Source organism: Gorilla gorilla, chromosome 6 (genome assembly GCF_029281585.2).
Source record: "Gorilla gorilla gorilla isolate KB3781 chromosome 6, NHGRI_mGorGor1-v2.1_pri, whole genome shotgun sequence".
Classification (NCBI taxonomy): domain Eukaryota; kingdom Metazoa; phylum Chordata; class Mammalia; order Primates; family Hominidae; genus Gorilla; species Gorilla gorilla.
The window spans coordinates 14,631,185-14,651,875 of NC_073230.2; the positions used below are offsets into that span (position 1 = coordinate 14,631,185).

Here is a 20,691-nt window from a genome sequence, read left to right on the forward strand (position 1 = left end):
CTAGATCCTTGAGGAATTGCCACACTGTCTTCCACAATGGTTGAACTAGTTTACAATCCCACCAACGGTGTAAAAGCGTTCCTGTTTCTCCACATCCTCTCCAGCACCTGTTGTTTCTTGACTTTTTAATGATCGCCATTCTAACTGGTGTGAAATGGTATCTTATTGTGGTTTTGATTTGCATTTCTCTGATGGCCAGTGATGATGAGTATTTTTTCATGTGTTTTTTGGCTGCATAAATGTCTTCTTTTGAGAAGTATCTGTTCATATCCTTTTCCCACTTTTTGATGGGGTTGTTTGATTTTTTCTTGTAAATTTGGATATTAGCCCTTTATCAGATGGGTAGATTGTAAAAATTTTCTCCCATTGTGTAGGTTGCCCGTTCACTCTGATGGTAGTTTCTTTTGCTGTGCAGAAGCTTTTTAGTTTAATTAGATCCCATTTGTCTATTTTGGCTTTTGTGCCATTGCTTTTGGTGTTTTAGTCATGAAGTCCTTGCCCGTGCCTGTGGCCTGAATGGTATTGCCTAGGTTTTCTTATAGGGTTTTTCTGGTTTTAGGTCTAATGTTTAAGTCTTTAATCCATCTTGAATTAATTTTTGTATAAGGTGTAAGGAAGGGATCCAGTTTCAGCTTTCTACATATGGCTAGCCAGTTTTCCCAGCACCATTTATTAAATAGGGAATCCTTTCCCCATTTCTTGTTTTTGTCAGGTTTGTCAAAGATCAGATGGTTGTACATGTGTGGTTTTATTACCGAGGGCTCTATTCTGTTCCATTGGTCTATATCTCTGTTTTGGTACCAGTACCATACTGTTTTGGTTACTGTAGCCTTGTAGTATAGTTTGAAGTCAGGTAGCATGATGCCTCCAGCTTTGTTCTTTTGGCTTAGGATTGTCTTGGCAATGTGGGCTCTTTTTTGGTTCCATATGAACTTTAAAGTAGCTTTTTCCAATTCTGTGAAGAAAGTCATTGGTAGCTTGATGGGGATGGCATTGAATCTATAAATTACCTTGGGCAGTATGGCCATTTTCATGATATTGATTCTTCCTATCCATGAGCATGAAATGTTCTTTCATTTGTTTGTGACCTCTTTTATTTTGTTGAGCAGTGGTTTGTAGTTCTCCTTGAAGAGGTCCTTCACATCCCTTGTAAGTTGGATTCCTAGGTATTTTATTATCTTTGAAGCAGTTGTGAATGGGAGTTCACTCATGATTTGGCTCTCTGTTTGTCTGTTATTGGTGTATAGGAATGCTTGTGATTTTTGCACATTGATTTTTTATCCTGAGACTTTGCTGAAGTTGCTTATCAGCTTAAGGAGATATCGGGCTGAGACGATGGGGTTTTCTAAATACACAATCATGTCATTTGGAAACAGGGACAATTTGACTTCCTCTTTTCCTAATTGAATACTCTGTTTCTTTCTCTTGCCTGATTGCCCTGGCCAGGACTTCCAACACTATGTTGAATAGGAGTGGTGAGAGAGGGCATCCCTGTCTTGTGCCAGTTTTCAAAGGGAATGCTTCCAGTTTTTGCCCATTCAGTATGATATTGGCTGTGGGTTTGTCATAAATAGCTTATTATTTTGAGATACAGCCCATCAATACCTAATTTATTGAGAGTTTTTAGCATGAAGGGCTGTTGAATTTCGTCGAAGGCCTTTTCTGCATCTATTGAGATAATCATGTGGTTTTTGTCTTTGGTTCTGTTTATATGATGGATTACGTTTATTAATTTGCATATGTTGAACCAGGCTTGCATCCCAGGGATGAAGCCAACTTGATCTTGGTGGATAAGCTTTTTGATGTGCTGCTGGATTCAGTTTGGCAGTATTTTATTGAGGATTTTCACATCCATGTTCATCAGGGATATTGGTCTAAAATTCTCTTTTTTTTATTGTGTCTCTGCTAGGCTTTGGTATCAGGATGATGCTGGCCTCATAAAATGAGTTAGGGAGGATTCCCTCTTTTTCTGTTGATTGGAATAGTTTCAGAAGGAATGGTACCAGCTCCTCTTTGTACCTCTGGTAGAATTCGGCTGTGAATCCATCTGGTCCTGGACTTTTTTTGGTTCATAGGCTATTAATTATTGCCTCAATTTCAGAACCTGTTATTGGTCTGTTCAGGGATCCACCTTCTTCCTGGTTTAGTCTTGGGAGGGTGTATGTGTCCAGGAATTTATCCATTTCTTCTAGATTTTCTAGTTTATTTGCATAGAGGTGTTTATAGTATTCTCTGATGGTAGTTTGTATTTCTGTGGGATCGGTGGTGATATGCCCTTTATCATTTTTTATTGCATCTATTTGATTCTTCTCTCTTTTCTTCTCTATTAGTCTTGCTAGTGGTCTATCCATTTTGTTGATCTTTTCAAAAAACCAGCTCCTGGATTCATTGATTTTTTTTGAAGGGTTTTTTCTGTCTCTATCTCCTTCAGTTCTGCTCTGACCTTAGTTATTTCTTGCCTTCTGCTAGCTTCTGAATGTGTTTGCTCTTGCTTCTCTGGTTCTTTTAATTGTGATGTTAGGGTGTCAATTTTAGATCTTTCCTGCTTTCTCTTGTGGGCATTTAGTGCTATAAATTTCCCTCTACACACTGCTTTAAATGTGTCCCAGAGATTCTGGTATGTTGTGTCTTTGTTCTCATTGGTTTCAAAGAACATCTTTTATTTCTGCCTTCATTTTGTTATGTACCTGATAGTCATTCAGGGGCAGGTTGTTCAGTTTCCATGTAGGTGAGTGGTTTTGAGTGAGTTTCTTAATCCTGAGTTGTAGTTTGACCGCACTGTGGTCTGAGAGACAGTTTGTTATAATTTCTGTTCTTTTACATTTGCTGAGGAGTGCTTTACTTCCAACTATGTGGTAAGTTTTGGAATAAGTGTGATGTGGTGCTGAGAAGAATGTATATTCTGTTTATTTGGGATGGAGAGTTCTGTAGATGTCTATTAGGTCCACTTGGTGCAGAGCTGAGTTCAATTCCTGGATGTCCTTGTTTACTTTCTGTCTCGTTGATCTGTCTAATGTTGACAGTGGAGTGTTAAAGTCTCCCATTATTATTGTGTGGGAGTCGAAGTCTCTTTGTTGGTCTCTAAGGACTTGCTTTGTGAATCTGGGTGCTCTTGTATTGGATGCATATATATTTAGAATAGTTAGCTCTTATTGTTGAATTGATCCCTGTACCATTATGTAATGGCCTTCTTTGTCTCTTTTGATCTTTGTTGGTTTAAAGTCTGTTTTATCAGAGACTAGGATTGCAACCCTTGCTTTTTTTTGTTTTCCATTTGCTTGTTAGATCTTCCTCCATCCCTTTATTTTGAGCTTGTGTGTGTCTCTGCCTGTGAGATGGGTCTCCTGAATACAGCACACTGATGAGTCTTGACTCTTTATCCAATTTGCCAGTTTGTGTCTTTTAATTGGAGCATTTAGCCCATTTACATTTAAAGTTAATATTGTTATGTGTGTATTTGATCCTGTCATTATGATGTTAGCTGGTTATTTTGCTCGTTAGTTGATGCAGTTTCTTCCTAGCATCGATGGTCTTTACAATTTGTCATGTTTTTGCAGTGGCTGGTACGGGTTGTTCCTTTCCATGTTTAGTGCTGCCTTCAGGAGCTCTTGTAAGGCAGGCCTGGTGGTGACAGAATCTCTCAGCATTTGCTTGTGTGTAAAGGATTTTATTTCTCCTTCACTTATGAAGCTTAGTTTGGCTGGATATGAAATTCTGGGTTAAAAATTCTTTTCTTTAAGAATGTTGTATATTGGCTTTCACTCTCTTCTGGCTTGTAGAGTTTCTGCAGAGAGATCTGCTGTTAGTCTGATGGGCTTCCCTTTGTGAGTAACCCGACCTTTCAGTCTGACAATTATGTGTCTTGGGGTTGCTCTTCTTGAAGAGTATCTTTGTGGCATTCTGTGTATTACCAGAATTTGAATGTTGGCCTGCCTTGCTAGATTGGGGGAGTTCTCATGGATTATATCCTGAAGAGTGTTTTCCAGCTTGGTTCCATTCTCCCTGTCACTTTCAGGTACACCAATAAGACACGTAGATTTGGTCTTTTCAGATGGTCCCATATTTCTTGGAGGCTTTGTTCGTTTCTTTTTACTCTTCTTTCTCTAAACTTCTCTTCTCTCTTCATTTCATTCATTTGATCTTAAATCACTGATACTCTTTCTTCCACTTGATCAATTTGGCTACTGAAGCTTGTGCATGCATCACGTAGTTCTTGTGCCATGGTTTTCAGCTCCATCAAGTCATTTAAGGACTTCCCTATGCTGTTTATTCTAGTCAGCCATTCATCTAATCTTTTTTCAAGGTTTTTAGCTTCTTTGCGATGGGTTCGAGCATCCTCCTTTAGCTCGGAGAATTTGTTATTACCGATTGTCTGAAGCCTTCTTCTCTCAACTCGTCAAAGTCATTCTCCGTCCAGCTTTGTTCTGCTGCTGGCGAGGAGCTGTGTTCCTTTGGAGGAGAAGAGGTGCTCTGATTTTTAGATTTTTCACCTTTTCTGCTCTGGTTTCTCCCCATCTTTGTGGTTTTATCTGCCTTTGGTCTTTGATGATGGTGACGTACAAAATGGGGTTTTGGTGTGGATGTCCTTTCTGTTTGTTGGTTTTCCTTCTAACAGTCAGGACCCTCAGCCGCAGGTCTGTTGGAGTTTGCTGGAGGTCCACTCCAGACCATGTTAGCCTGGTTATCACCAGGGGAGGCTGCAGAACAGCGAATGTTGCAGAACAGAGATGTTGCTACCCGATCCTTCCTCTGGAAGCTTCGTCTCAGAGGGGCACCCAGCTGTATGAGGTGTCAGTCGGCCCCTACTGGGAGGTGTCTCCCAGTTAGGCTACTGGGAGGTCAGGGCCCCACTTGAGGAGGCAGTCTGTCCGTTCTCAGATCTCAAACTCTGTGCTGCGAAAACCACTGCTCTCATGAAAGCTGTCAGACCTGGATGTTTAAGTCTGCAGAAGTTTCTGCTGCCTTTTGATCATACAGGTGACCAGGGAAGTGGGGGAAAGCTGGCAGTAACAGGCCTCACCCATCTCCCACAAAGCCCGAAAGACCAGTGCCACTCCCAAGGTGCCCCTTCCAGCAGCACTGAGTTAATTTCCAGGCAGCTGCTGAGCAGTATTGAGAAGCTGCCCCAGGCTATACGCCCTCCCCCTCCCCCGAGGAAGTAAGCAGGGCTTTCAGGTTTCACGCTTCCCTACCTGCCATGGTTTCTTTGTTGCTTTCTGCACTGCCTGTTTGCCTCCTCCCCCGATTCTGTCCAGGAAACTTCATGTTTGTTTGAAATTGTTACACAGTTCAGCTGGAAGTTTCCTTCTCCTTGGGGTCTTTCCCCAATTCCACTGGCAGCTCTCCCCAAGGGCCTCTGTGAGACAAAGTCAGGAATGGCTTCCCTGGTGACAGAGAGTGCGCACAGGGCTCTTCTGCTTCTTCCTTTATCCCTATATTTCTCACAGCTCTCTAAATTAATCTCAGCTCCAGGTGAGGTCACATCCTTCTCTCGTGAATTGGCCCTTTGGGATCCCCAGTGAGGATGTGTGTTCAGAGGCAGACATTCCCTTTCACACATTGGGCACTCACAGTTTTTTGGCTGTCTCAGGGGACCAGCAGCTGTAAACTGCTTCCTTTGAAAGGTCTATGGATTCTCTCGGCTTTCCTGGTATGTTCCTGTGGTAGTAGTTCTTGGAGTAAAAGTTCACGGTGTGAGTCTCCACACACTACTCGGTGTGTCTGAGTGGGAGCTCCAAGTTAGTTATGCGCCCTGTCTGCCATTATTTTCCCATTTTGAGTTAGTTTTCATATATTGCGTTATGTAAAAGTTCAACTTCATTCTTTTGCATGTGGATATCCAGTTTTCCCAGCAACATTTGTTAAAAACCTGTCCTTTTCCCATTGAATGGTCTTGTCTCCCTTCCCAAAAATCCTTTGACCGTAAAGTGAGATGCCTTTTTTTCCTCTGAATTCTTTATTTCATTGTTCTGTATGTCTGTTTTCATGTCAGTACTGCACTATTTTTATTAACGTAGCTTTGTAGTAAGTCTTGAAATCAGTAAGTATGAGTTTTCTAGCTTTGTACCTCTTTTTCAAAACTGTTTTGGCTATTCGGGGTCCCTTAATATTCCATATGAATTTTAGAATGGATTTTTCTCTTTCTGCAGAAAGCATTGTTGGGATTTCAGTAGGAACTGCATTGAATCTGTAGGTCACTTTGGATAGTATTGACATCTTAACAATATTAAGTTTTCTAATTGATGAACATGTAATGTGTTTCTAATTATGTATTCTTTAATTTCTTAAAGCAGTGTTTTGTAGTTTTTGTTGTACAGATCTTTCACTGTCTTGGTTAATTCCTAAGGTTTCTTTTTCATGCTGTTGTAAATGGAATTATTACTGCAAGAAGTGTTCTAGTTAGTGCGTAAAAATGTAACTCATTTTTGTGTTGACTTTGTATCTGCTTCTTTGCTAAATTAATTTATTAGTTCTAACAGGTTTTTTTTTTTTTTTGGAATCTTTAGGGTTCCCTGCATATAAGATCATATCATCTGTAAGAAGATAATTTTACTTTTTCTTTCCAATTTGGTTGTCTTTTGTTTCTTTTTCTTTCCTAATTGCTCTGGGTAGAACTTCCAGTACTATGTTGAATAGAAGTGATGAAATCAGGAATTCTTGCCTTGTTGTGGATCTTAGAGGAAAAGCTTTGAGTCCTTTACCATTGTGTCTGATGTTCACTGTGGGTTTCTCATGAGTGTTTATATCATGAAAGGATATTGAATTTTGTCAGATACTTTTTCTGCATCAATTGAGATGACCATGTAGGGTTTTTTTTTCCTCCTTAATTCTGTTAATGAGGTGTATTGCCTTGATTGATTTCCATATGTACAACTATCCTTGCATTCCAGGATAAATCCCACTTGGTCATGATGTATAATTTTTTAATATGCTGCTGAATTCAGTTTGCTAGTATTTTGTTGAGAATTTTTACATCACTGTTAATAATGGATATTGGTTTGTAGTATTTTTTTTTCTCTTTTTAGGTTGCTCTCATTTCTATTTCTAAAAATAATTTTAATTGACACAGTCATTGCACATATTTATGGAGTACATAGTGATGTTACAGTACATATAATGTATCAGGGTAATTTGCATATCCATGATCTCAAACACTTCTTTGTGTTAGGAACATTCAGTATCCTCCTCCTAGCTGTTTGAAACTATATTATTATTGTTAATTATAGTCATCCTACAGTACTATAGAATACAATAACTTATTTCTCCAACTATTATCATTAGCTGTAATTTTGCATCCTTTAACACATCTCTCCCTATGCCTCCCTTCCCCTTCTTGGTTTCTACTATCCTTTGTTGGTTTGTGGTTTTCTTGTGTGTCTTTGTCTGGCTTTGGTATCAGGGTAATGCTGGCCTCACAGAATAAGTCAGGAAGTGTTCCCTCCTCTTCTGTTTTTTTGTTTGTTTGTTTGTTTTTGGAAAAGTTTGAGAAAGCTTGGTTTTAGTTCTTTTTCAAATGTTGAGCAGAATTCACCAGTGAAGCCATCATGTCCAGGGCTTTTCTTTGTTGGGAGGTTTTTGATTACTCATTCAATCTCCATACTGATATAGGATTTTCAGATTTTCTGTTTGTTATTCTGTTTTAGTAAGTTTTGTGTTTCTAACAGTTTTTCCTCGTCTAGGTTATGCAGTTGTTGACATTCAGTTGTTCATAGTATCCTCTTATCATCCTTTGTATTTCTGTGAAACTATTAGCAATGCCCTACTTTCATTTCTGATTTCAGTAATTTGAATCTTTTCTTTTTTTCTTAGTCTAGCTACAGATTTATCAGTTTTGTTCCTTTTTGAAGAACCAACTTTTAGTTTCATTGATTTTTCCATGTTGCTTTCCTGTTTTCCATTTTGTTTATCTCTTTTCTTTATTGTTTTATTTCTTCTGCTAGCTTTGGGTTTAGTTTGTTCTTTTTCTAGTTTTTAAAGTTGTAAAAATAGGTTATTGAATTGAGAACTTTCTTTTTGTTTTGTGTAAGTGTTAATAACTGTAAATGTCTCCCTTAGCACTGCTTTATCTGTGTCCCATAAATTTTCTTATGTTGTGTTTTTCGTTTGTCTCTAAGTATTTTCTAATTACTCTTGTGATTGATTCTTCGCCCCATTGGTTGTTTGATTTCCATGCATTTGTGAATTTTCCATTTTCCTTCTTTTATTGATTTCTGACTTCATTGTATTGTGCTCAGAGAAGATACTTGGTATGCTATCTCTCTTTTAAAATCTATTAACACTTTATTTGTGGCCTAACATGGTGTATCCTGGGAAATATCCCCTGTGTACTTGAGAACAATATGTATTTGGTTATTGTTAGGCAGAATGTTCAGTCTATGTCTGTTAGACCAAGTTGGTTTATTGTGTTGTTCAAGTTCTCCGTTCTGTGTGGTTCTGTTAATTATTGAGAGTGGGGTACTAAAGTCTCCCAACTATTATCATAGAACTATTTCTCCTTTCATTTTTTTCACCTTTGGTTTGTATGTCTCAGTGGTCTGTTATTAGGTATGTAAGTGTTTATATAACTGACCCCTGAACAACACAGGGGTTAGGGATGCTGTCCCCCCAACGGAAATCTGCATGTAACTTTTGACTTTTCTAAAGTTTACTAATAGACTACCACTGGAAGTCTTACTGATAATGTAAGCAGTTGATTAACACATTTTATATAGGTATTATATACTGTGTTCTTATGATAAACTACAGAAAATAATGTATTAAGAAAATTATAAAGGAGAGAATTTATTTACAGTTCATTAAGTGGAAGTAGATAATCATGAATGCCTTCATTCTTGTCGTCTTCACATTGGGTTGAGGAAAAGGAAGGATTGGTCTTGATGTCTTCTGGGTGGCAGAGGTAGAAGAAGATGCACATATAGATGGACCTATACTGTTCAGACCCATGTTGTTCAAGGGTCAACTATAATTGTTATATCTTTTGCTGTATTGAATCTTTTATTAATATATAATGTCCTTCTTGTCTTTTGTAACCTTTTTTGATTTAAAGTCAATTTTTTCTGATATTAGTATGGCACTTCTGTTCTCTTTGTTCTTGTATGAATGGAATATCTTTTTTTCATGCCTTCACTTTCACCCTGTTTGTGTCTTTGGGCCTAAAGTGAGTCTTTAGTAGACAGCATGTAGTTGGATGATGTTTATCAATTCTGCAAATCTCTGCCTTTTGATTAGAGTTTAACCATTTACATTTAAAATCATAAGGAGGAACTTCTGTCATTTTGCCATTTTTTTCTATGTGCTTTATAGCTATTTTGTCCTTCATTTCCTGCATTACTGTCTCATTTCTTTTTGTGTGTATTCTATAAGCTATTTTCTTTGGTTACTGTGATGATTACACTTAATATTTAAAAATTACAATATTTATACCAGCTTAATTTCAGTAACATAAAAAAATTATGCTTCTTTACAATTCCATCCCCACCACTTGTTGATGTTGCAGAATTATGTCTTTATACATTGTGTGTCAAAAAATATGAACTAATTTTTTAATGTGTTAGTCTCAAGTTATGTAAAAAACAAAATGTGGAGTTCCAAAGTTATAATAATACTAGAATTTATAATTGCCTATGTATTTACTGTCACTGCAATTTTTATTTTTTCATATAGCTACAAGTTATTATCTAGTATTCTTTTGTTTCAACCTGGAGAATTTTGCTCTACAGAGCAGGTATTTTGGTAATAAACTCTCTCAGCTTTTTACTTGAGAATGTTTTATGTAAGAATGTCTTGAGAGGCTGAGGCAGGCGAATCACCTGAAGTCGGGAGTCAAGACCAGCCTGACCAACATGGAGAAACCCTGTCTCTGCTAAAAATACAAAAAAATTAGCTGGGTATGGTGGCATACTGCTGTAATCCCAGCTACTCGGGAGGCTGAGGCAGGAGAATCGCTTGAAACCAGGAGGCGGAGGTTGCAGTGAGCCACGATTGTGCCATTGCTCTCCAGCCTGGGCAACAAGAGCAAAACTCCGTCTCAAAAAAAAAAAAAAAAAGAGGATGTCTCAGCTTTTGTTTTAAAGGACAGTTTTTGTGGATGTAGGATTCATGGTTGGCCTTTTTTTTTTTGTTTTATTATCTTAATTATATTGGCCTATGCCTTCTGTCCTCCAAAGTGTCTGATGAGAAATCTGATAATTTTATTGAGGACTGCTTTTGTGTGATTAGTTACTTCTTTCTTTCAGCTTTCAGGATTTTCTCTTTGCCTTTTAGTGGTTTCATTATAATATGTTTTGCTGTAAGTCTCCTTGAAGTCATTCTACTTGGAGTCTTTTTCAGCTTCTTAGATGTTTATATTCATGCCTTTTATTAAAATTGGGATTTTTCAACCATTGTTTCTTCAAACATTTTTTCTCTCTCCATTACTTGGGACTATGACAGTGTTTATGTAGGCCTACTTGATGGTGTCACAAGTCCCTTAGGACCTTCACATTTCTTTAGCCTTTTTTCTTTGTTTTCCTAAGACTCAATAATTTCAATTGTTCTCTCTTCAAGTTCACGGATGCTTTTTTTCTTCCTGTCCAGATCTGCCTTTCAGTCTCTCTAGTGAATTTTTAATTTCATTTATTGTACTTTTCAGCTTCAGAATTTTTTATGTGTATCCTTTTAGGTTTTCATTCTCTGTGTTTCTCTTACTCTGTTGCTTTTTTTTTTTTTTTTTTTTTTTTGAGGTCTCACTCTGTTGCTCAGGCTGGACTCAAACTCCTGGGCTCAAGCAATCCTCCCATCTCAGCTTCCTGGGTAGCTGGGACTGTAGTTGTGCACACTGTGCCTGGCTCAGATTTTCCATGTCTTTATTCATATTTCCATTTTGTTCATACATCATTTTCTTAACTTGGTCCACATTTTCCTTTAGTTCTTTGAGCATTTTTCAGAAAGTTGTTTTATAGTCTTTGTTTAACAGATCTACCGTCAGGTCTTTTTCAGGGACAATTTGTTAGTTTATTTTCTTTCTTTTAGTGGGCCATATTTTTCTGTTTCTTTGTATACCTTGTAACTTTTTTGTTGAAAACTGGATGCTTAAATTTAATTTAATGTGGTAATTCTGGAAATCAGGTAGTATCCCTTCCTCAGGGTTTGCTTTTTTCTTTTATTTTTTTTTTTAATTGTTGCAGTCTCTTTGCCAGAGATCAGTCTGAGATTTTGTACAATTAAGGTATTTTCAGGTCTTTTCTGTGCCTGTGCCTTAAGCTGGATATGTAATACAATAGTCCCTCTTTATCCCTGCTTCCACTTTCTTAAGTTTCAGTTATGGTCAACAGTGGTCCAAAAATATTAAATGGAAAACTTCAGAAATAAACAGTTCATAAGTTTTAAATTACATGCTTTCTGAGTAGCATGATGAAATCTTGTTCCAACCTGCTTGGGACATGAGTTATCCCTTTGTCCATCATATGCACGTTGTATATGTTACTCACCCGATAGTCACTTAGCAGCTGTCTTGATTATTAGGTTGACTCTCGTGGTATTGCAGTGCTTGTGTTCAGTTCAATAAAGTTAAGGTTCAATAAAGTTAAAATAAAGGTTCAATAAAGTTAACCTTTATTTTACGTAATGACCCCAGGGCACAAGAATATTGATGATGGCATATTGTCATGATTTTTTTTATTATTTAATATCTTATTGTGCCTAATTTACAAATTAGACTTTCTCATAGGTGTGTATATTTAGGAAAAAACATAGTACGTGTAAGGTTCAGTACTATCTGTGGTTTCAGGCATCCACTGGGGTTCTGGGAACATATTCCCTGTGGATAAAGGGGGACTACTATAGTGAATTTCTGTTTTCCCTTATATATGCAGTTTCTTTTGAATGCCTCAGTCCTTAATGTCTGGCTCCTAAAAAAAAAAGGAAAAGGACAAAAATGAAGAGGGTTGGGGAAAGCACCAGCCTTTAAGTTCCTTGGCAATTACCTCAGCTAGAGGGGGACGGGCTTGCATCAGTAGGTGGAGGTACAACCACAATGGCTGCCAGCTCCTACACCTATATCTTCGTGATCAGAAGTAGCAGTCAACAGTCAGAACACCCATTCCTGATATTTGGAGGACGGGGTCCTTATTGCCCACCCTAACTCCCACAGCTACATATAAGCTGCTCCACAAACACGTGCACAGTTGCCTGCCTGTGGGAGTGAGGGTGGGGTGGGGTCGGTAGCTGCTGCTGAGCAAATAACTGAAATTGACTGAAATCAGCCACAGTTTACCTTACTGTCCAGGACTTTTTCTTGAACTTTGAAGTTTTCAGTATACTTTGAAAGCTTCAAAATAGTTGTATGAGATAGATTCTACCAGCGTAAGTGTTCTCTGGGTATACAGACTCATTCTTGGTGCTTTCTACTCTACTGTCTTCCAAGAATCCTCTAACTTAATCATGGATTCTTCATATCTCACAACATATCTTGTCTTTCCATTTACTCGTTTTATTTTAGATCCTTTATGGAATTATAGTTTTCTTTATGTAGAGCCTATACATTTATAGTTTTGTTATTCTTTGTTACTTATAGCTTTTTTGTTTGCTATTGAAACGTGACCTTCCATTATAAGTTGCATATTATCTGCATATAAAAAGTGATTGACTTCACATACTTTGTAAATGGCAGCCTTAAGTGAATTTACTGGTTTTTTTGGACAGCATTTTAGTATTTTTTCCAAAGATGGCCATAGTATCTGCAGTTAATGATGACTTTCTCACCTCTTCTGAAATATTTGTACCTTTATCTTCTTGTGCAGTTGGATTGGCTAGTGCTTCCAGTATTAAATAGTGTTGATAACCTGCACCCTTGTCTTAAATGGATACTTTGTGCATATAAGTATAGAAATAGGAGCATGATGCAGAAAGAACAAGCTCTTCAAGAATAATCTGCTTCCAGGTATGTCTTACAGCCTTCTGAACCTTGTAATGGATAAGGATCAGCCTACTCCTGGGACAGGCAGATAGGACATTCGTGGAGAAAGAATATTGGATGTTCCTAGAAAGTTTTCAATGTGATAAAGCAGTATAATTTTCTCCCAACCTTGGGTATTGTAGAACCTTTCACTCACGTCCGTGTGAAGAGACCACCAAACAGGTGTGTGAACAATAAAGCTTTTTATTTCACCTGGGTGCAGGCGGGCTGAGTGCGAAAGGAGAGTCAGCGAAGGGAGATGGGGTGGGGCTGTTTTATAAAACGGCCTATTTATAAAAATAGGATTTGGGTAGGTAGTGGAAAATTACAGTCAAAGGGAGTTTTTCTCTGGCGGGCAGGGGCGGGGGACACAGGGTGCTCAGTGGGGGAGCTTTTGAGCCAGGATGAGCCAGGGGAAGGAATTTCACAAGGTAATGTCATCAGTTAAGGCAGGAACAGGCCATTTTTACTTCTTTTGTGATTCTTCAGTTACTTCAGGCCATCTGGATGTATACGTGCAGGTCACGGGATATGATGGCTTAGCTTGGGCTCAGAGGCCTGACAGAACCTGTCGAGGTTGCAAAAAATATTTGTGACTCTTGGAACAGTAACAAAAAGAAGTTCTGACTTTTTATTTTCTGAACCTGGAATTGTGGGACTATTTTAAAGGGTCTAATTTCAACTGGAGACTTGGGGAACTTGATTTTGACTTGATTGCGAAGCATCTGTATAGCTCATGTTGTATGTCCAGTTTATGGCTTTGTATTATAGAAATGTATTTAAAGCTTCAAATGATGAGACCATACATAATTTCATGGTGGGCAAATTCTTTTTTTTTTTTTTTTTTTTGGTTTTAAGGAGCGGAGAGTTTAATAGGCCAGACAGAAGGGAGAAGGCAGAAGGAAGAAGCTCCCCCGTACAGAGACAGAGGGAGGGAGGCTCCAAAGCCAAGAGAAGGGATCCCCAAGTGCGGTGGACACCAGCCAGGTATATATGCAGAGGCTGGAGAAGGTGGTGTTCAATTTGCATAGGGCTCCGGGGATTGGTTTGACTAGGCGCATCATTCACATAGCTCATGAAAAAGCTGGCTCTTCCACCCTAGTCTTTTAATATGCAAATACACGGCGCCTTGATGTTCTACGCTCGCTCGTGGGGATTCCAGGAACATGTAGGGCAAGGGCAAGAAGGCTGTGGGAATCTCCGTGTTTGGGTGGACCCAGTTTCTAATGGCCTACATTTGCATATGAAAGGTTGCTGGCCTGGCTTTAACAGCCGCGGCTTTACAAGAAACTTTTCTGGAGATGCTTTAAAAAATGAAAACTTTCCAAGGACCCCTTTTTCTTCTCTGCCTAAAATAATTTCTTAATAACTCCTACAACATTCCCCCCTGTGGAGATGCCACACTAACTGCTGTTAGAGGGTTTTGGGCAACAACTTCTTCTGGCTACTTCCTGCTGAAAAGGGGCATCAAATGGGGAACAGCAACTAGGGCTCCTCCTGGGGTTGATCTAAGGATCCTCAGAAGAATGGCATGTCCATGTGTGGATCAGTTTGCAGCACCATTTGGAGATTGATTGCTTCTAGGTGAGAGTTACTGTATTGAGTATACAGGGCCCAAATATCAATACAAGACATATAAACAAGAGAGGGCTTAAAAAAGGAGTTAACCAATTCCTTAAGGAAGACTGGAATTTATTAAAGAAGAATTTGTAGCCACCCGGGGCTGAAGCTGGCGTTTTCCCTGAGCCTGTCAATAATTTTGATTTGATCTTTAAGTACCTGTAGATTTTTCTCTACTTTACTAGAGGTGTTAATCACCACTAAACCCAAAAAAAGTCCTAGCAGACTCAGTGATAGTAAAACTTTCATGCTTCCTTGTCAGTAACTATTATTCCTGCTCTAAGGATAATAATTAAGCAAAATACAACAGCAATGGAAACTCTGTCCAATATTTCAGTTAGAAGGTGCTACCGTGTGTATCCCTATTGCAAACAGTAGAGTGAGTATAGCAATTCCCACAAGTGTGGTGTGGTAGATAATTTCCATCTAAAATTTTACTTGCCAAGATAATTTCCCTTTGGTGGTCTATGAAGCTTTGGTTTTATTTTCCTAAACAAAGAAACCTTCGGGTTATGGATACCCTACTTACTTTTATTACCTGGCAGAATTTGCAGGATAATTGCCCACAACTAGTATAGTGATTCAGATTTTTACATTACCCATCCCTTTTTCTTTCTTCCAAGCTGCAGAAGATTACCACTTGAGTCACAGGAATAAGCAGGGTTAATTTAAAATGTAGGCAAAAAGCTTAAAAACAATTAATGAGACTAGGATTTAATGACAAATGTATGATAAGCTTTGGAGCAAAATTTTCTCTCCAGTTCTCATTTTTGGTAAAAGCTAATTGTGAATGAACTTTAGTCTTATACTTGGGCTGATTATTTGCATGAAGTATTAGCAAGAATGGTTATTTCTACATAGGTCTTTTGGATGGCTTTGATAAAACTCTGTTCCACAAGGAATCTTAGATAAGACCTTTAAAGCCTAGACCAGCCATGGGTTTCTATCCTCAAATACCTGTGAGTTAGGTGATCCTCTCTTCTTGAGGTCCCAAGAAACTCGGAGCTTCCAGACCTGTTAGAAAGTGAAGTTCTTTACTGACCACAGGTTAGGAGCCCTGTGCGGGGACTGTGTAGACAAGGTATGATGCCAGTTCTCCCAGGGGCTTTTTATTGGCTCTGCGTGTCAAGCTTGATTCCTTAAAGGGAAACACACCCTTTCAGTCAAAGCCTTGGTATAATAACCAGTTTTTCCAATTGTGTCCTGTTGAGAAAGAAAAATGGATTCTTACTGCACTAATGCAAACAACTATATTGCCATAAGTTAAGAGTACTTACAGGTAGTCTCCAAATTATAGAGGAACCAGGTGGGGAAAAATGAACATTGTTACTTATGTCCGTAAAAGAGACCACCTGAGCAGGCTTAGTGTGATCAACACGGCTGTTTATTCACTTGGGTGCAAGTGGGCTGAGTCCAAGAAAGGAGTCAGTGAAGGATAGTGGCATTAGCATTGGTTTTTAAAGGTTTGGGATAAGTGGTGGAGTCAGGAGCAATTTTTTGTGGGCAAGGGATGGATGTTGCAAAGTACGTTCACAAGGGTGGGGAGGAATGTTTCAGAGTACATTCACAAGGGAGGGGAGGGTGTATTGTCACAAGGGCTGGGAGGAATGTTACAAAGTACATTCACAAGGACAGGGAATATCACAAAGTACATTATCACAAAGGCAGGGGAATGTCACGATGGCTTGACCATGGTGCAGCCAGCTCAGAGGACCTTACAAAACATGCTCCAAATTTTGTTTACAGTAGTATACCTTACTCAATTATTAAAAGGTCATAAATAGTTTAAAATAAGTTTCCTTGACTCTGAAAAACCAAACAAGGATCAACAATATTCCAAGCAAAAGTTAAAAAGTTGCTTAAACTTTTTGAGTGCAGTCCACTTAGTTAACTCTTGTTTTGCTTGATATTTGTGAGCATGTCAGTTCTTTAGGAGTTGCATATCTTCTTTCTCAATTTCAGTGTTACAATCTTCAAAGCTATTAAAAACCTGCAGTTAAAGTCCTTAATATAGCTTGATTATAAACCGTCTTTTGAGAAGGAACAAAGCAAGACAACAATTGTCTGCAAATGACAAAATTTTCAGGATAGCTACAGTTAAAAACATGACTGATAATTTATTTCCGTGGTTTACAGTAACTTTAGCCTTAATTGTGATTGACAGCATGTACTTCGGCATTAGAATTTTAGAAATCCCATACAATTTTGGAACGTATATTAGTATTATTTACCGAAATATAATTTAAAGAAGATTGGACATCATTTTGGCAATCTTATGTGACTAAACATGTCAGATGATTCCGTCTACCTTTTCTCTGAATGTTTCAGGGGCCCTCTGAGCCATCCAGAAAGCCAGGCACCAGGAAGGACAATTTCCAGATTGGCATAAATATTTTGCCAAAATGGTGACTTAAAAGGCAAAAACCTTTCATTAGCCTTCACTGTGACATGAAAATTTTGTTTAAAGCCAAATTTTACCCTTGCACTAGTTTATTAATGTTAACCCCAATTAGTTTAAATGAAACCTTATGGATTATTTCATCTAATTTTAACCACTTTGCCCATGAGGTAAAAATCTTTACAAACCTTTTATAACCTTTTTACTAAAGGGCAGATTAGTGCCTTAAGACCCTCTTGCTATGCTTTTATTTCAATGCTTAATTTATGAAAAGAACATATAAATATTATGGGAGAAGACACTGTAGTTCTTCTACCGTGCATTTCATTGCAAGGCAACCCAAAGCCAATTGGCTTATTTTGTAATCAGTCCATCCCTGATGGGAGGCTCATCTCCCAGTGGGGGAGGTAGGGATGTTTCCTTATCTTCCAGGTGGCCAAGAGCATGCTTTCTAATTTATAACTACTATTAGCCATCCCTACAGTGTATTTTCTACCTAGTTATTACACACCAAAGCTTTTCGTAATGTGAAGTAATTTGATACCCCCCAAACTTAAAACACAGTAGATAACACAATGCAAAACAGAATAGAGCCTTTGATTTTGAGAGGGATCCATCTCCTTTTAATTCCTGGGATTTCATGAGGAAAAAAAGGTTTTTTTCCCAAAACAGGGTCTGTGGCATCTCCTGTTTTTCCCAAGGAGTTCCATGCTACCAGAAGTTATCTTAGGACCTCTCATGCATGCATTAAGAGTGGTAAGACAAAAAATGGAGAAAAATAATTCAGTCGACTGAGGAGAGCCTTTTTCCAGAAAAACAAGGTCCAAGAAGAGAAAAACATAAAAGACTTTTAAGTATACCTATAACTTGAATATCCACTTTTAATTAAGCTGAGCACTCTTTAAGGAAATCTTTTTAAATCCCCTGTTACTTGACTTTAGCCACGCCAAGCAGTTAAGATTTTCGGCTTTCGAACTTTCGAAAGTAACCTCACAGGTGAAACCAACAAGGCTTAATCAGGTTATGACTCAACTGAGGGTGTACAAAGTATTTTCAAAATTGAGACTGAGACAGTGAAAGAGATCCAACCCAGGCAACTCCATTTGGTTTCCAGCCCCCAAGCTGTCCTTGCCCATCCCAGGGGTAGGCTGAACAAACTTTCGGAGGAGCCGGGTTTACATTCTCCAGTCGAAAACAAAGATGATAATAGCCACTTCCCATGATATACTTTCCACTTGCCTGGGGACCAGACCAGGAAACTAGCTACAAGACTAGAAACCTTGGCCCAGGAGCCATGCAGCTGGAGGCTACAAGATTTTGACCCTCCTTAAACTGCTCTCAAGATCAGGCTTAAGATATTTTGTAAACCCTGCCTTTGATGGATCAGCTGGTACCATCCAGATTGACTAACTGGATTATCTGATTTTGTGGCCCTCACCCAGGAACTGACTTAGCACAAGAAGACAGCCACCATTGTAAAATGGTGGAGACTAAAACAAAGTATTGCCACGCGGTTACAGATCGTGTTCCCAAGGACATGAAACAAGATGGAGGCTGTAGCCAAGTTTGCCACCAACTGCTTTGCTGGGCTGGCTTGAACAGCAGGCTTACGGAGTCCTGGGCCTTCATCCTAACCTAAGGTACCCTTTCTTTGACAGAACCATATAGAAAGAGACATGCAAAGCACACCAGATTGTTTATAACTGAAGACCAACCTCACAAATCCTTCTTCATTAATTATAAATTTACAGAGAATATATACAATGATCCTTATTATCCCTTTGCCGGTTTGTGCAGGGGGAGAAAAGCCAAAAGCCCGATTGGTAAGAAATTTTTACACTTTTGCCAGCATATCAGGCTTCTGGGTTCCCTTTCCCCTAGCTTAACTTTAAGCCAAGCATTTTAAGGTTTGGAAAATTAACCTTTTTCTGGTTGGAAGAACATTATAAAAGAGACAGAAGCCATTTTAAACCGCGAAAGAAGGAAAAACACCATAGAAAGGAATTCCAGTTAGGGTTTTCAAGAAGTATTGCCTCTCTTCCTATTGGGAATAGTGTTTCCCCCATTTCTTTGCCTTCCCTATTTTTTCTTTTCCCTTTTGGCGTACTGTAGGAGACATATTTCTTATCCCCAGAATTCTCTTCTGCTTGCAGAGCTGCCTGTTTTAGCTGCAGTGAGGGCTTGACTTAGCAGCAACGTAACATCCTCCCGTGTGAGGTTAAATACCCGAGTTAAATTTTGGGAAGTTTCTGTATACCTATTAGGGTCATTAGAAAATCAGTCTAAGTCTCCTTTTACTTGCCTAAGGTCCTGCAATGAGCAGGGAACTTGAAGGTGCCCCAAATAAGGGGGACCCCTAGATGATTTCCCTGAAAGTTACTTTTTTTTAATTTTGGGGAACTATTTTCCCTGGGCCTGCCCAATATGGTGCTAAAAGATCTGAGTTGATCTTACAACGCTTGCAGAGGTTTATTAGAAATGCCATGCTCTTCTGCAAAAGAAAATGAGTTGCTTTCTTTAAAGTTCTGAGGTTAAGGAAGTTCCAGTGTTTGAGAGTGCACTCCAGAGGGGTGCAAGCTGAAGATAATTTATTACCCATTTAGAAAAAGAAGCGAGAATAAAAGCATTTTCCTAGTCTCCTTCCTTTCTGTATGACCCAGAGTGGAGGAGAAGACGGGGTAGCCTCTGAATGTCTTACCTTCCCAGTTTCTGGATTCCGGCACCTTCTTAAATGTGCTCCCCCATGGTTGTAGGCATGGTCCTCCAAGCTGTGGATCTGGATGAACTAAGTAATGGGGCTAACCACATCTACCCAAGCAGCCTTAGCTTATCCGCCTTGTGTGATTTCTCTTTGACTTCCTAGAACCAGTGTGATTTGCCTGGATCCCCCCCCCCCCCCCCCAAAAAAAAAACATCTGGAGAGACTGTCACCTTTGGGCAAGGCTCCTTTAACGGAGGCAATGTGCTATAGATTGCCTGCTATTACGGCCCATGCTATAAAGCACTTGCCCTTAAAAGAAAACAGTTCCGGTTAACTTCTGAACTTAAACTTCCCTTACTAATTAAGTACTATCTTAATCGGAGACAGAATAGATGCCTTAAAAGAACGTAGGAATAGAATGGCCGTTTTCCCACTGATGGGACAATATCGGGACTAAAATCTGGCTGCTGAAGACATTTTACTGCTAACTTAAAAGCAGAAACTTTCGTTCTCAGAAGAGTCCTAGAGTCTGATTTCTGCTAAGTGGCTTAGAAATAACCATGTGCTTCCCAGAGAAACCATAGAGAGAGTTATTGAGTACTGCCTGCTGTGATACTCTATCTTTTCTAACAGACCTTTTTTTCCTAAACTGTAAGTATTCCTGCACATTAGACACAGACACACAGGGTAAGAGACTGTGGATAAAAAGAGAAAATTTGGCGACAGGGTAGATGGAAGAGAGCATTGAGATTATAGGACAGATTTAAAGTTGAAATCCGCTGCATACTCACCAGTCTGATGAATGAACTTCCTTTACTGGCCAATGCACCAAAATGATAATGGTTCTGATGAGTGAAGGAACACCAGGGTTCTTGGTACTCATGCTGGTTTAGATAAAACGACATGGACACACATGGAGGGGTTTTAAGGAGCGGAGAGTTTAATAGGCCAGAAAGAAGAAAGAAGGTAGAAGGAAGAAGCTCCCCCATACAGAGCCGGGGAGCTGAGGGGGTGGGGGGCTCCAAAGCTGAGAGAGGG

General features: G+C 39.0%; 1 protein-coding gene across 7 annotated transcripts in view; it reads left to right on the forward strand.

The window, feature by feature from the left end:
• Positions 1–20,691, forward strand: part of C1GALT1 (core 1 synthase, glycoprotein-N-acetylgalactosamine 3-beta-galactosyltransferase 1) — a 123,808-nt gene that overhangs the window by 39,310 nt on the left and 63,807 nt on the right. The window contains exon 1 of one of the 7 annotated variants that reach the window (XM_063708379.1): positions 18,395–18,592. The exons of the other annotated variants lie outside the window; for them this stretch is intronic. The gene's annotated coding sequence lies outside the window, so the exon portion shown is untranslated. Of the gene's footprint in view, positions 1–18,394; positions 18,593–20,691 lie in introns of those variants that run through there. 7 annotated transcript variants of the gene reach the window in all.